The 16,077-nt window shown below is 42.9% G+C and overlaps 1 protein-coding gene and 1 long non-coding RNA gene across 2 annotated transcripts in view; one reads left to right on the forward strand and one right to left on the reverse strand.

Annotated features, from left to right (window-relative positions):
• LOC135394437 (transforming growth factor-beta-induced protein ig-h3-like) overlaps positions 1-16,077 on the reverse strand; it is a 79,975-nt gene that overhangs the window by 51,830 nt on the left and 12,068 nt on the right. The window lies entirely within an intron of this gene.
• Positions 13,899-15,477, forward strand: LOC135395995 (uncharacterized). The gene is made up of 3 exons (XR_010423235.1): positions 13,899-13,992; positions 14,285-14,400; positions 15,015-15,477. It is a non-coding gene; the product is annotated as an uncharacterized LOC135395995 (long non-coding RNA).

Genomic DNA, 16,077 nt, shown 5'->3' on the forward strand with positions numbered 1-16,077 from the left:
AGACAGCCTCTCTGCTCACGGACAGTTGAACGAGTGAAAGATTCTTTTTTTCTCTGCCCAGTAAATGCAACCGATGTCTTATCTGCACTGTCTCAATTACGCAATAGTAAGAGTTGTGACATTTTTGGCATTCAGATAAGACCAGTTAAATACGTTGGCGATATAGTCGCGCCTGTGCTGGCGGATATCGTTAATAAATGCTTCTCGAGTGCTGTCTTTCCACAAAGGATGCAAATAGCGAAGGTGATAGCCATTCACAAGGGTGGAGAAAGGCAGCTATTAGCAAATTATCGGCCTATATCGCTTTTACCAGTTTTCTCCAAACTAGTGGAAAAGCTGATATTTATTCAGTTGGATTCCTTCTTCATAAAACATTCGGTTATAGTTGATTCACAGTATGGCTTTCGCAAAGGTCGATCCACAGAGCTCGCCTTACTAAGGCAAAAAGAAATTATTTTAACTGACTTCGAAAATAAGCGGTTAACATTAGGCGTATATGTAGATTTCAAAAAAGCTTTCGATTCTTTAAATCACAGTGTATTGTTAAAGAAATTGCACTCTTATGGTGTACGTGGTATCCCACTCACTCTAATAGAGTCGTATCTTGGCAGCCGAAGACAGTCGGTTGAAATTAATGGCCACTTATCTTCCGTTCTTGAGATCACTTCCGGCGTGCCTCAGGGCAGTATATTGGGGCCATTGTTATTTAATATTTACATTAACGATATTGTAAACATTTGCCCTCGTGCACATTTTGTAATTTATGCAGATGACGCCAGTCTTTTCTTTTCTGGCATTGATGCAGATGAAATATCCCGCACTGCAAATATGACACTCAAGACTCTAGATGAGTGGTCACGCAATAACTGCCTACAGATTAATACAACAAAGACAAAGGGAGTTTTGTTCAGACCAAAGAACAAACGTGTCATAACAAATATTCCTTTGACTATATCTGGTGATGAAATAGAGCTAGTGAATAATGTCAAGATACTCGGTGTCTTTTTTTCCTATGACTTGAGCTGGGACTTACACGTCGATAAATTATCTAGTAAACTGTCGCAGGTGTCTGGTACTTTGTGGAAGTGCAGGGCAATACTACCTACGCAAGTTAAGCTACGCCTTTATAACGCGCTCTTCTCTTCTCTCCTTTGTTACGGACACTTGATTTGGGGAACGACCACAAAGGCGAACTTCAATAAACTGACATTAATCCAAAAACGAGCAGCTCGTGCCATTTGTAATGAACACTTCATTGCACATACCAAGCCAATTTTCCTTAAGTTGGGCATAATTTCAGTCACATATTTATATGAATACAGAGTCTTAGTAATGTTAAAATTTGGTCGTGCCGTTATTCACGAAATGCACACTTTGTCACACTTAACAAAGAATGATACTGTTGCTCGTACACGGGCTAGGGAAGTTTGGCTGACTCCGCGATGCCGAACCACATACGGAACACAAATGATACGCTATCAGTTACCAACGTTATTAAACAAATACTGTTACCTGTTCGAACATCCTGACTACAAAAAGGTCAGGTCTCGAAAAAAGCTCTCCGTGCACACTACCTAAATATCCTTCAATCACATTAGAATTTTTTTATTACTCCTTTTCGCTTTTGGATTATTACGAGGGCATTTCCTGCGTTCTTCCGTTTTTTCTGATCGATCATCAAGTAGCTGTTTTTTGTTGCGAGTTCAAACCGTTATTGATGATGGGAGAGACATGAGTGTGTGTAATTACAGCAAAGCTGTTACTGTCTGTGCTATTGTGGTGCTTTTTGTAAGAGTGTTTACCAATTAATTTATTGATGCACGTAATTATGCCAGATGTGCTTATTTGGTTGTTGCTGAAGTGTCGCGTATGTGAATGCCAGTTATTTTCCTTTGTTTGGTATGTGTTAGCACTGCTATTGACGTCGCGGTCCCCAGGCGTTTTCAAGCTGCATCATGGCAGCTTTTTGTCTGGGACCACCGCCATCTCTTGATGGAAACGGAAATAAAAAAAAAAAAAAAATAAGACGCTCTTTAACATGCTCCGTGCCTTACGTGGGTCGTAATGCCTGCTTAAAACGACATAGGTTTTCGCCACGCACTGCATCTTTCAGGGATTCCGCACCCCATAAATTTCAATTTCGTTTGAAGAGACAAATGTTCTGTTGCTTTCACAGTCATAAGGAACCACCAAAAAGATTCACATAAAATTTTATGGTGATCGAGGGGCACCTCTGGATCACTTGGATCCGGGACAATTGCTCACCGGACAATTGCTCACCGGACAATTGCTCACCGGACAATTGCTCACCGGACAATTGCTCACCACAGAACCGCTGAAGCCGGACAATTGCTCACCGCCTCTTTCACCGCACTTATATGTAACTTTATTTCGCGGTTTTATGTGATGTGATTTTATTTATCGTTTATGGTGCTCATAGACTTGACTTTTTATTTGTTAGTTGAACTTGGGTGTACCTCGAAATAAAGTGATCGAAATCCTCATTTCAAAACAAACTACTGTAAATAAATGTTATCTGGCTATACAATGCACAGTTGCGCGCGGGAAACTGCCAACAGCGAACTTAGACTAACCTGGACATAGCGGTGTAAACACTGAACTTGGACAAACCTAATAATAAACTGACCACCGTACTGTTCAGTCGTCTCCGCCCTACTAAGCCTAACGGGAGCTAAAATGTGGCTTTCGTTCGCTAAACCGACTTGGACAGATATAAAAAATTCGTTAATTTTAGTGGTTAAATGATGATGTGATTTTAATCTTCCCCGTCTCGTGCCTTGGAAGATCCTGGTGACGCAGGCATGAGCGTACCGAGAGGGGGACAAGGTCACTTTGTAAAATTGCGCACTCTTTATTCATAGGTCATGATTATTTTCTCAGAGTCATCATAATATGAACCTGTGAACACCCGCACAGTCCGCAGCGTCCGTCTCCAGGGAAGGAGGTGACGTGGTTGCACGCCACCTCACTTTAGGGGGGGGGCAGCACTTTGCTGCCCCCCCTCTTGGGAAATAATCATCTAGGAACGCCCCATGGACGCAGGTCCTGACAAAGATGATTCAGGTGTGCCTTCAAGTGGACGACCTCTCGCCTCACCCTCTTCACTTGTGGATTTCTAGATCTATTTGAAGCAACTTACACAGCTAAAAAAGAAGTTCAGCTAACATAAAAAAGTCAAGCGCCAGAAACGCGAAATAAAATCACAATATAAGTGTGGTGAGAGAGGCGGTGAGCAATTCTCCGGCCTCAGCAGTTTTTGGTGAGCAACTGTCCGGTGAGCAATTGTCCGGTGAGCAATTGTCCGCGCCCCGGATCACTTGCCGTGGAATGGCCAGATATAGTCAGGAAACGGACATTCCAGGGAAGGTTCGAACACCGGCCATCCGCATGTCACCCGTATATCGATGTGGAATGTCCATAGGCGCTTGGGGCTTTCTCTCACGGAGATTGCAATCTCCGTAAGCGGATGACCCATAGAAATCAAAGGACATGTTCTGCCTGGGATTACGCTGGTTCTTTGATGTTTCCGAAAAAGGAAGGGCGCGTTTATAGGGTACAATAACTGTAGGAGAGGGGGATTATACTCTCACAGCTACCGCCACTTTTTCTTCAGTTATGTTTTGAAAATGATGAAATTCCTGATTCAGTCACGATATCTTGTCAATTAATTCTCAACTGTCTATCCACATTAGCGGTGCAAAAAATTCTAGTGTCGCTAAATATGTGACATCAAATGCTTCAATCTCACAGACAAAAAAAATTGTATGGGCAAGCAGCGCAGGACACTGGATGTCTGTCAGACGTCACTGAGGAGTCATTTCTCCACAAGGACCTCTGAGCGTATATATATGTCGGACGAAACTCGTTATCCCCAGGATGTTCCAACATCCAGCTTGAGACGTACGTCGGAAGGACTGCCACGTGTTGTTCGGGCATAGATAAATGCATATGCCCGTTTCTGGATATCCTCAGGATATCATTTCCGCGCCCCAACAACACCGAATATCCTCTGGATGTACGAATTCGTTAGGACCTTATTCGTACATCCAGAGGATATCAGGTGTTCGGTATTTTCTTCATCCACGCTGGATATCAGAGGGATATCTATCAGACAGACGAATCCGACCACGGACGAGGACATTAATCGTACATCCAGTGGATATTCGGTGTTGTTTGGGGGTGCGGCAGCTACGAGCTCATTGGTTAACGAAGCTCAGTGTGATGTTGTAACTGCGATTCGACGTTTGTGTTTTGTGAGCTCGAGAAGTGCATTAGCTCACGTTAGCGTTAGCCCCTTTACAGCAGTTGCCGCGTAGGGACAAGTATCGGAGGAAATTTAGAAACGTTTTGACAGCCGTTTCACCAACAAAATGCCGCAGGAAAGATCGTGCTGTGTACGAGAAACTCCGTAGCGCAACGGCACAAGTTTTACGCACGATTTATCGATGTGTAACAACAACGACGATATTATGGAACAGCGAGCGACGTAAAACAAAACACATTTTACACATTTTGTGTGAGATTCTGTGCATTTTCCAGAAGTTTCCCTTGAATCCCACGCTCCTATGTCATGCTGCGTAGTGTAGCTTGGTACAATCTGCTGCACTCATGTCTAACATGCGCAGTTTCTTTTAGTGAACACCGTTGTCTAACAACAATAACACGAAAGCTTCAAAAGCCACGTGGTTGCGGCTGACACAAAAGAAATACCAGGGCACATATTGCCACTTAGAAATGTTGTCTTGGCAGTCTGACGAGTGAGGGCATAGCGCTGATCTTAGAAATCTAATCAGCGGGTGCGCTCTTTTTGCTTCATGGAAAAGAAAAGAAATATAACATGAGTTATATGCTGCTGTATAGTGCTATTTCAACACACAACTCGCCTCACGTGGTCCAAAAGTGAAAGGAAATTTACGTGGCTGTCGTCATGGAGAACATCAATGGTCAGCCTGTGAACTAATTATGTTCACTGGAATGTTTGCACACAGCGCTTAGTATTTAATGTTCATCATGTAGGACATGCTAAGTAATTTCTAAGATGCAACCATGTCTGCAGTATTCTCGACTGCCTCTTCCCTTTACAGTTTGAGAGACACGTTACCAAATGGCGAAGGCCGGTCTTACGGGGTACGTGTAACGCTAAGTCTTCATGAAAGATACTCTTAGGTATAAGCGTTGTGCATGAAGTACAATTATATATGCATGGACATCCATTATGTAGTGGATCATCCAAGCTGCTGGATCATATGTGCGGTTGTATACGGAGTAATTTGTTATGTATATGTTGTACCTTCCTAGTGATACATATCCTTCCCTATATGCACACGAATAACAGTAAAAATATGTGAAATGGCAAAAAAGATGCTGGACTGTAACATGTCTTGTGAACAGGGAATATCTCACTAGAAAAGACGACACTTGTGTATTGTTTGGCAACCAAATAAGTCTCTTTACTTACATTTTCCGTCAATCAGGCAATGTTGGGAACTGGTGCAAATATAAATGTCAGCAAAGAAAGTACTTACAAACTATTCCAATATTGAAATGCAGAATTGACATGTCTTTTTGTACCTCAGCACAGTACAGCTTTAAAATTAACAAAGTGTTCGGGATCAGGAATCTTCAAATAACTCGAGTATTGAATCACATAAAGCTCCAATAAAAACCTGGACAACCACAGTTTCAAAAGACGAAATGGTCCTTAAAAAATTCGAACACGTTCTGATGTGTACAAGTGAATGGATGGAGAGTTCATGAATGGATCATATTGCCCCATTACGTTGCCCCTGTGTCAGCTCTAGAACAGGTTTCCAAGTCGCTCATCTCATGTTTTTCTTTTTCTTCTTTTTCAATAGGAAACACAGATTTCTAAATAGTATATGTTGATTGCATTGTACATCATATAGTGCATACTACATTTGAATGTGTAACACAAGAAAGCTGGATTTGAAACCCCTTTGTAGTAGTAGTAGTTTTTGTAATGAAGCTACGGGAATTCTCGTCAGCCAAATAATTTAAACCAGATGTTTCAACTGCCAGCATGATAACGCCATGAAAAGCAATTCTCACTTGGCTAGATCTACGTGTCCTAGAACCTATCCCTAAGATGTGTAGCATCAGGGAAGAAAACCAAGGGGCACAGTGGAAAAGGCACACACACACACACAGGCTATATTCTCACTGTGTAACAGCTGACCTGGCCACTAAAATGAACATGTTTAAAATTAATACAACATGGGTTGACTCGATAGGCTGGTGAAAATTAACCTGTCCTGAACACCTTTCCCTAGCTTCCCGCGCCGTTTTTCTTCCAAAGCCTCCTTTAACCGGCTGAGCAAGCTAAAGTAGTATGCTACAGTAAGCTACAGTAGTACAACGCGTGCGCTTGGAGACTGGGAGGTCCGCGGTTCGAATCCGAGGGCCGGCTGTGCCGTCTGGGGTTTTTCCTGGGTTTCACTCAGATGTGTAATAGGCGTATGCCGGCACAGTTCCCCTGAAGTCGGCCCATGGACGCAGCTATCCTCCCCCCGAGCGGATTCCGCTCGGTCTTCCACTTCACCCTTTCCTCTCCTCCTCTCCACCACCTTTCCCTTCCCGAGAAACATGCCGCCTAATCAGGCAGGCAGACCTCCCGGGTTCCTCCCAACGACACTTCTCCTCCTCCTCCTCCTCTTCTTCTGGAGATGGTAATCCGTGGCCATGACCCTTCCCGCTGATCGTTGAGTTTTGAATTTCTTCGGCACCGGACAACCCGAGTGCCGCCATTCCGTGGACTGTTGTTTTGTCTCAGGATCACGGTGATGCAATCATGCTTCCTCAACTGTAACAGCTGGCTCAGGAAAAGCGTCACTATACAACGCTCAAAAGGCTGCAAACTCAACTTGGAGGCGTCCATTGTGTCTCATCGGCATTCAACCATATCGGAACAGAATTTGCGACACTTTCCGCATGCGAAACTCTTCATGAATTACAAGCCCAATGCGTTCTCTGGGTATGCCTAAGGTCTCCGGAATTGTTTTAGCCGAGATTCGCCGATCTGGCAAAACCGAACCGTTTGAGATCTGCTTGACCTTCCGGCGTCTTCGGTGTCAAGATCCGCACGCTGAAAGTTGGCACAGCACTTCATCATGGTTGAATATGATGGACACACGTCACTTAATGTTTGCATCCACTCATAGATTTAATTTCATTTCATTTCATTTTATTACCTCAAATGTGTTCGGAGAAGACATTACATGAGGAAGAAAACAGAAGCAGACATAGTCAATACATAAACTCACTAACACTGGAGTTGTTATATACAGGAACATAAACATATTATTGTGGAGTGAAGTGGCGTAAATGAGTTTCACATTGAGCTCTAAACCTATGCTGGTCAAGTTCACTTGCAATTTGTTGAGGCAGGGCATTCCAGTCGCGGATACGAGTCAAAAGTGGGGAACACGTGTAATGGTTAGTGCAAGGGTAAACTGGTTCTACTTTAAAACAATGATTATTACGTGAAAGAAAAAATATTTTTGTCTAGGCATGTAGAAATACAGTGCACGGAAATAGGGACTTTCGGCTAGAGTTTGCCACGGCGACAGTAGCGCTTTCTTTCTTCCCCGGATGCGAGCGGAAGAATGTTTTCCAGCATGTTCTACAAGTATAGAAGACAATGTTTGCGATTTAACACGTGCCCTTGTGTATTCTGACTTGTGCTCGATCTATCTCCCATTTGTGTGCAATGTCTGTCGAAGTAACTGCAGGAAACTAGAAAACAACTCACGTAAATACCGGAAATGACTTATCCCTGACTCCACAGGTGACTCTGGAGACAGTGAGCGAGTGCGCCCTCTGGGCAGCCGAACGAGCCCATAGCACAGACGGTCAATCGTGCGTCGGTCAGCAAAATTTTCGAGTGATAGGCGATACTTCAACTGAGAGACGATGGTGTGGGGACTATAATCGGAAGCGATATGAATCGTGCAGCTTTATTCAAAACCGATTCTATGGCATTAGCTAGGTACAATTGATGGGGGTTCCATATAAGACTAGTATATTTGATTTGTGATGTAGTTCCCTAGACGGGCGTATGCCTTGTTTCCTTTTTTTTTTGTTTAGGAAATCGAAATATACACAAAAAGCAAATGCTTTCACCAGAAAAAAGAGCAAATAACAGATAAAACGCTACAAGAATGAACGCGTATGAAATGTATAAAAATTACATTTTATCGCCGGTTTCTTCAAGTTGATCCGCCATGTTTTCTCAGGAGGCAACGACACATCGGCGTCAAAGCGCACCCGATGTGGATCCCCGCACCGGACCGCACAAAATCTGTGCTTACCACATCTGAACTAACCTCACTTAGGTACGCTGACCTAACCCAATATATGCCTATAATCAAACGCTTATCTAGCTGCCTTTCACAAGATGGCGACCTCCAAATCCGTTAGGGTGATTGTATCTCATTACGGCCGAAGTCTCATTACGGCCGATGTCTCAATACGGCCGAAAGTCTCAATACGGCCGATAATCCTTTAATCCCCAAGTGTCTCATTACGGCCAAAGTCTCAACACGGCCGAAGGCAGTCTCATTACGGCCAAAGATGTCTCATAACGGCCAAATGTGAAAATGTGTATTGTAACCTGCATTGATATGCAATGTCGCAGCCAGGTATGGATATATATTCAGCAGGGTATAAGGCATGCACTGTGCCCTTAGGGCCCTTATCATATTTATATACACATATTGCGAGACAAACGGTATGTTATCATACCACAGCACAATGCAACATATTGTGTAATGTGTACTCCCACAAGGTAGTGTTGATGTTGCTGTGAAGCAGGCTACTATGTGGAGTTAGCTACTTGTAGAGAGCTAGATGAATATTGGCTTTGTTGTGACGCTTTTGGAGCCATCCTACAGTCACTGGCCAAGACGGAACACCTATCTCAGTCGATGTCAGTTTATTTCCATTCGCCTTACAGTTGTACAATTCTTGCTTCTGGAATGAATAAACCTGCAAGAAGCGAAGAGCAACCATGAATAGGCTAGAATATAAAAAACAAAACAAAAAAAAACAAGCATTTGTCTCTACATGGCTGGTTTTAATGTGCACAAGCTGCACATGTGTTGATACGTGTCTGTTATTTCATACAAGGTTAACATAAATCTTCATCTAGACAAAAGAATGACAAGCCTTAAAAATGTGACTTCCAGGTAAACACAGAGCATGACCATTATATGAATATAGGTTCAGTAGTTCATTCCCTTAATGGAAACATGTGAATATCAAACAGTGATACATTACAATTCATGAAATGATGCATGCATAACTTTCCATTTCTGGTTTCTTTTTTATAAAGGTAGTGCTCGAATTAACATTCGTGCACTACTACAAAATTTCTCACTTCACAACAGAACCTTATGATGATCTTAACAGCTCACCTCTTCGGCCAGGACTCCCTGGGCAGCAACATCCTATTAGCCATGTTGTTTTTCTTTTTCGGAATCCTCCGTGCAGCCACATACCATGCCTGGAATGGAAAACCAGCTATAAATAACAATGTATTTGAATGACTTCCTCTTGAAGTATTCAGATATGCTTTTGTGCCTAGTATGGTGCGCGAAGGCACATAAGTACAATATTTGCAGACGTTCGACGTAAGCAGTTCAAGGAGATCAATTCAAGTACGCCAACTTGCGCTTTTATTTTTGAAGAAATACGACGACAAATTTTAACAAATTAAATATGGCTCACAATGATACGAGTAAATGCTGCTGTACGGTGATGCACTGTCGGTATCTTATCGTCTTCGAATAAATTTGTTGTTCCTAAACGCGCAACCAACTAGAAACAACGCAAACCTACGAACAGATACCGAGTTACATCTATTACAGGCACTTCGGCTGTTTTGATTCATTTATATTACTCGTATGAGAATCTAACGATGTGTGGACAGCACACTACTAATCCAGACAATCTACGAAAGCATTACTCACCAGAATCCCTGCTGGACTTGGTCAACACTGCGCGATATACGTACGTTGGGGCTGTGGCGATTCATTCAACTCGATTTGTACCGGAACAACAGGCGCTGCTCGAAAGACAACGACGGAAAATAGAGAGCCGCTATAAAGTCCGCTAATTTGCACATTACAGCACTACAAATCGATATATGAACACGTCGTAAACAGCAACCACTCGCTCACACAAGAAACGAGGTACCCAACGTTGCTAGACACCATCCGAACTCCAAAGTGAGAGTAGCAAAACAACAAGATATCAAAACACGCAAGGAAGAGTATTGATCCCCCCTCCCTTCTATAGCATGCAAAACGTGATTTGCGCTGAGATGAACATATATGTTCATGACGCGAGTAATTTTCACTCTGCACTGATCCAAAGGAGGTCACGTGGGATTGCTTGACGGTTACGAAATTAACAGCAATGAAAATGGCGAAACGAAACTTGTGAATCGTGCATTTGCTCTTCATGGTAGCTGCCAGAAAATCGAATCAAACTTATGGGACACTGGATTACAGGTATGTTGGCATCTTTTTCATTCCTGCATATTATTTCACATTACACTATACGTGAATACATGGTGTCATGTCTCACGATGCTGGGGAAGTAGTTGCATGGGGAAGTGTGCATGGTTGTAGACTTTTAATTTTTGATCGCGTAATCGAAATATGGGCACCTTTCGCATTGTGACTTGCATGTGACCAACCAAGTGCTGTTCCCTTATTAGCGCTTCCTGCAAACGACAAAACGAAACATGTGGGAATGTATATTTTTGATTACTCATAAAGCAAGAAAATGTATCGTTTTCAGGTTGCTGCCACTACTCCATGTGCCCGCAATTGTCTTGCGTGTATGATTACACTAACGACGTCGCCCACCACGGCGGAAGTGTTTTGCGTACACGCGTTTCAGCATGAAGCCTGCAGGTAACATCTGATGCTTACCCTTCGGGTATTCTGAATTTACATATTGTAGCTTAGAGGAATTCCGAATGCCCAGAGTGACACACACTTATAACATTGTGACATCAGTGCAGTGGCATAAGCCCTAATGTAGTGCCCCACGAAAATGAACGAGGGGCAGTGGTTTATTCAGAATCCCAAGCACGAGAGGGGTGTTGGAAAAAATTGTGGGGGGAGGTCATCATTATAGTTACGTCATTACAGCTTAACATATCATTACAGACGTATCTGAAGCTGAAATCACACCTGGGTGATCACACCTGAAATCGCGACTGGGCACCCCCTGTAGGGGGTGCACAGGCAAAAAAGTTAGGGGGGTGTAGGGGGGGTCTGGGTAAAGCACTGACGAGGGGGACCAAAATTTTCGAGTGATAGGCGATACTTCAACTGAGAGACGATGGTGTGGGGACTATAATCGGAAGCGATATGAATCGTGCAGCTTTATTCAAAACCGATTCTATGGCATTAGCTAGGTACAATTGATGGGGGTTCCATATAAGACTAGTATATTTGATTTGTGATGTAGTTCCCTAGACGGGCGTATGCCTTGTTTCCTTTTTTTTTTGTTTAGGAAATCGAAATATACACAAAAAGCAAATGCTTTCACCAGAAAAAAGAGCAAATAACAGATAAAACGCTACAAGAATGAACGCGTATGAAATGTATAAAAATTACATTTTATCGCCGGTTTCTTCAAGTTGATCCGCCATGTTTTCTCAGGAGGCAACGACACATCGGCGTCAAAGCGCACCCGATGTGGATCCCCGCACCGGACCGCACAAAATCTGTGCTTACCACATCTGAACTAACCTCACTTAGGTACGCTGACCTAACCCAATATATGCCTATAATCAAACGCTTATCTAGCTGCCTTTCACAAGATGGCGACCTCCAAATCCGTTAGGGTGATTGTATCTCATTACGGCCGAAGTCTCATTACGGCCGATGTCTCAATACGGCCGAAAGTCTCAATACGGCCGATAATCCTTTAATCCCCAAGTGTCTCATTACGGCCAAAGTCTCAACACGGCCGAAGGCAGTCTCATTACGGCCAAAGATGTCTCATAACGGCCAAATGTGAAAATGTGTATTGTAACCTGCATTGATATGCAATGTCGCAGCCAGGTATGGATATATATTCAGCAGGGTATAAGGCATGCACTGTGCCCTTAGGGCCCTTATCATATTTATATACACATATTGCGAGACAAACGGTATGTTATCATACCACAGCACAATGCAACATATTGTGTAATGTGTACTCCCACAAGGTAGTGTTGATGTTGCTGTGAAGCAGGCTACTATGTGGAGTTAGCTACTTGTAGAGAGCTAGATGAATATTGGCTTTGTTATGACGCTTTTGGAGCCATCCTACAGTCACTGGCCAAGACGGAACACCTATCTCAGTCGATGTCAGTTTATTTCCATTCGCCTTACAGTTGTACAATTCTTGCTTCTGGAATGAATAAACCTGCAAGAAGCGAAGAGCAACCATGAATAGGCTAGAATATAAAAAACAAAACAAAAAAAAAACAAGCATTTGTCTCTACATGGCTGGTTTTAATGTGCACAAGCTGCACATGTGTTGATACGTGTCTGTTATTTCATACAAGGTTAACATAAATCTTCATCTAGACAAAAGAATGACAAGCCTTAAAAATGTGACTTCCAGGTAAACACAGAGCATGACCATTATATGAATATAGGTTCAGTAGTTCATTCCCTTAATGGAAACATGTGAATATCAAACAGTGATACATTACAATTCATGAAATGATGCATGCATAACTTTCCATTTCTGGTTTCTTTTTTATAAAGGTAGTGCTCGAATTAACATTCGTGCACTACTACAAAATTTCTCACTTCACAACAGAACCTTATGATGATCTTAACAGCTCACCTCTTCGGCCAGGACTCCCTGGGCAGCAACATCCTATTAGCCATGTTGTTTTTCTTTTTCGGAATCCTCCGTGCAGCCACATACCATGCCTGGAATGGAAAACCAGCTATAAATAACAATGTATTTGAATGACTTCCTCTTGAAGTATTCAGATATGCTTTTGTGCCTAGTATGGTGCGCGAAGGCACATAAGTACAATATTTGCAGACGTTCGACGTAAGCAGTTCAAGGAGATCAATTCAAGTACGCCAACTTGCGCTTTTATTTTTGAAGAAATACGACGACAAATTTTAACAAATTAAATATGGCTCACAATGATACGAGTAAATGCTGCTGTACGGTGATGCACTGTCGGTATCTTATCGTCTTCGAATAAATTTGTTGTTCCTAAACGCGCAACCAACTAGAAACAACGCAAACCTACGAACAGATACCGAGTTACATCTATTACAGGCACTTCGGCTGTTTTGATTCATTTATATTACTCGTATGAGAATCTAACGATGTGTGGACAGCACACTACTAATCCAGACAATCTACGAAAGCATTACTCACCAGAATCCCTGCTGGACTTGGTCAACACTGCGCGATATACGTACGTTGGGGCTGTGGCGATTCATTCAACTCGATTTGTACCGGAACAACAGGCGCTGCTCGAAAGACAACGACGGAAAATAGAGAGCCGCTATAAAGTCCGCTAATTTGCACATTACAGCACTACAAATCGATATATGAACACGTCGTAAACAGCAACCACTCGCTCACACAAGAAACGAGGTACCCAACGTTGCTAGACACCATCCGAACTCCAAAGTGAGAGTAGCAAAACAACAAGATATCAAAACACGCAAGGAAGAGTATTGATCCCCCCTCCCTTCTATAGCATGCAAAACGTGATTTGCGCTGAGATGAACATATATGTTCATGACGCGAGTAATTTTCACTCTGCACTGATCCAAAGGAGGTCACGTGGGATTGCTTGACGGTTACGAAATTAACAGCAATGAAAATGGCGAAACGAAACTTGTGAATCGTGCATTTGCTCTTCATGGTAGCTGCCAGAAAATCGAATCAAACTTATGGGACACTGGATTACAGGTATGTTGGCATCTTTTTCATTCCTGCATATTATTTCACATTACACTATACGTGAATACATGGTGTCATGTCTCACGATGCTGGGGAAGTAGTTGCATGGGGAAGTGTGCATGGTTGTAGACTTTTAATTTTTGATCGCGTAATCGAAATATGGGCACCTTTCGCATTGTGACTTGCATGTGACCAACCAAGTGCTGTTCCCTTATTAGCGCTTCCTGCAAACGACAAAACGAAACATGTGGGAATGTATATTTTTGATTACTCATAAAGCAAGAAAATGTATCGTTTTCAGGTTGCTGCCACTACTCCATGTGCCCGCAATTGTCTTGCGTGTATGATTACACTAACGACGTCGCCCACCACGGCGGAAGTGTTTTGCGTACACGCGTTTCAGCATGAAGCCTGCAGGTAACATCTGATGCTTACCCTTCGGGTATTCTGAATTTACATATTGTAGCTTAGAGGAATTCCGAATGCCCAGAGTGACACACACTTATAACATTGTGACATCAGTGCAGTGGCATAAGCCCTAATGTAGTGCCCCACGAAAATGAACGAGGGGCAGTGGTTTATTCAGAATCCCAAGCACGAGAGGGGTGTTGGAAAAAATTGTGGGGGGAGGTCATCATTATAGTTACGTCATTACAGCTTAACATATCATTACAGACGTATCTGAAGCTGAAATCACACCTGGGTGATCACACCTGAAATCGCGACTGGGCACCCCCTGTAGGGGGTGCACAGGCAAAAAAGTTAGGGGGGTGTAGGGGGGGTCTGGGTAAAGCACTGACGAGGGGGACTCCTCCACCCCATGTCAAGCCTCATAAAGCACCTCCTGAAATATTTTCCTGGCTATGCAGCTGCATCATTATGACGTAATTGTCATTGTTGTCCATAATTCTTGAATATGTTTCGAATATATGGAAAAAAAGTCTGCTTGACAGCATATGTCTCATGGTCATCATCAAACGAAAGCATATGTCATTTTGTTCTGTGCCTTATGTACTTTTTTTAAATTTCAGGTGGACGTAAATTGTAGAAGGCAGCTAGTGGGGGAGAAGATCATGGTAATAGGTCATGTGGCTCCTGGAGCTCCCAGTGGGCTCCCTTGTGGAGTACTTTTCAGAACACGCACACAGTTCGCTCACAGAACCAACGAGTAGGATGTTGCTTGAATACTGAGAGAAAATGGCGTAACACATACAAATATCGTGTGACACATATGACAATAAAACCATTTTTCACGAGGGATGCATGAAACACTGTCGCAATATTGTGTGCATGAACCATTGTGTGTGACACAAGCCGTGGGGGCACACCGCCTCGGACACATTTTGGGAAGCATAAAACACAGTATATACACAGCTAATATGGTGGATGCTTCTTTTTTCTTTTTGGCCGTTATGAGACATCTTCGGCCGTAATGAGACTACCTTCGGCCGTATTGAGACTTTGGCCGTAACGAGACACTTGGGGATTAAAGGATTTTCGGCCGTAATGAGACTTTCGGCCGTAATGAGACTTCGGCCGTAATGAGATGTTACCGTTAGGATTAGCAACGCCGTGTTTCCTCTGCTGTAGAAGTGGTTCATATGGTGTTATTCAAATGCACAAACAAATCCTATACAATACAATTTTATAAATATCATATTTTTAGATTATGTATATGGCATTCTTTCAGTTTCACGCATTGTTTCACTTTTGAGCACGCTCGCTAATTTTTAAAACCTATAAGCCCGTTTACGGAACTATAACCTGGATCTTCCTTGGAGTTTTCTTCCACATGGACACGACATCATGGCAGCCCGAGGTTCAAGCTTTGGGAATTTCACGCTTGTAGTAGACGTGGCTCTGTTGATAGTCGAAGCACAAATGAATGCTTCGCGTTCACTCGAAAATAGCCGCTACCAAAACCACCCGTATTAAAACCTATATTCTCTCTTCTCCTTCTTCGTTTCGCTCTTTGTGTTTACGATGACGAGGTCGCATTCTATACAGGGTGTTGCACGAGAGAATGACCCCTAATTATTACAAAAAAAAAATCTACGTGACAAAATTTGGAAGCCTTGTGCACAACACTTGTGA

The sequence above is a fragment of the Ornithodoros turicata genome, chromosome 5 (assembly GCF_037126465.1).
Source record: "Ornithodoros turicata isolate Travis chromosome 5, ASM3712646v1, whole genome shotgun sequence".
NCBI classification, from domain to species: Eukaryota; Metazoa; Arthropoda; class Arachnida; order Ixodida; family Argasidae; genus Ornithodoros; species Ornithodoros turicata.